We start from the raw sequence: 867 nt of genomic DNA, 5'->3' as shown, positions 1-867 counted from the left end.
CTGATGAAGCATACCTACTATGCCCCAAACCTTATCTTAAGCCTTAACCTACCCCTCTTCAAACCCTAAAACTTGACTGAACAGTTAAACAAAACCTTAACAGAGAAGTTCAGAGGGAGTAAAATATACATTCCCTGCAGCTTGGAAACAGCATGGGACACTGCAGCGGTTACACGCCGACTCTAAAGCCAAGAGCTGAGCAATCATGTAACCATTCATCGCTCACCTCATGGTCTACCTACTGACCACTCAACATCAACTGCTGGGGAAAGTAAACAATCTTAGTTCTATGAGAATTGGACTGATTACAGGAAGGATATCCATATTTCATAAATGTTTATTAGGAAAAAATAAACTGCCAACCTGAGATTAAGCCAATGAGGACTGCAGGGGACACCTCTAGGATATACTGTACCTATAGTCAAAATGCCCAGGAGCAAAAAAAATGACGACCTGGCTAATGATCGTGATTGTGCTAATGGTTTTCCATTGTATATTTTGTATTTATTACTGCTTTCTTTACAGAATTTTGAAGGCAATGTTTTAGTGTTTACTCATTTTAATGTTCTCAGAGAGGTAAAAAAGTAATAAGTGTTGCTTTCATAAAATATATATTTTAAAAGGGCAGCATGATCCTTCACACGTTCTTATAGTGTTTTGCTCTCAACCGTAGCAGGTTAGAAGCTGGGAAAACATTCCATGTGCTCACCTAACTAATCGAAGCTCAGGATGTGTTTCTGCAAACACTGCAACGCCTCATTTTCACCTTCTCCTCTTTTAAAGAGAAAAGTGGACTCTGTGAAAACATAATGATGATAAATAGTGTGTGTGTGTGTGTGTGTGTGTGTGTGTGTGTGTATATATATA

At 38.6% G+C, this 867-nt stretch overlaps 1 protein-coding gene across 1 annotated transcript in view; it reads right to left on the bottom strand.

Annotated features, from left to right (window-relative positions):
- The window catches only part of NBAS (neuroblastoma amplified sequence), a 578163-nt gene that overhangs the window by 176175 nt on the left and 401121 nt on the right, over nt 1-867 (bottom strand). The window lies entirely within an intron of this gene.

The sequence above is a fragment of the Nanorana parkeri genome, unplaced genomic scaffold, assembly GCF_000935625.1.
Source record: "Nanorana parkeri isolate BGI_ZX_2015 unplaced genomic scaffold, ASM93562v1 scaffold324, whole genome shotgun sequence".
Lineage (NCBI taxonomy): Eukaryota > Metazoa > Chordata > Amphibia > Anura > Dicroglossidae > Nanorana > Nanorana parkeri.
Note: the sequence above shows the minus strand (reverse complement) of the source record. Positions and strands in the feature narration are given on the sequence as shown.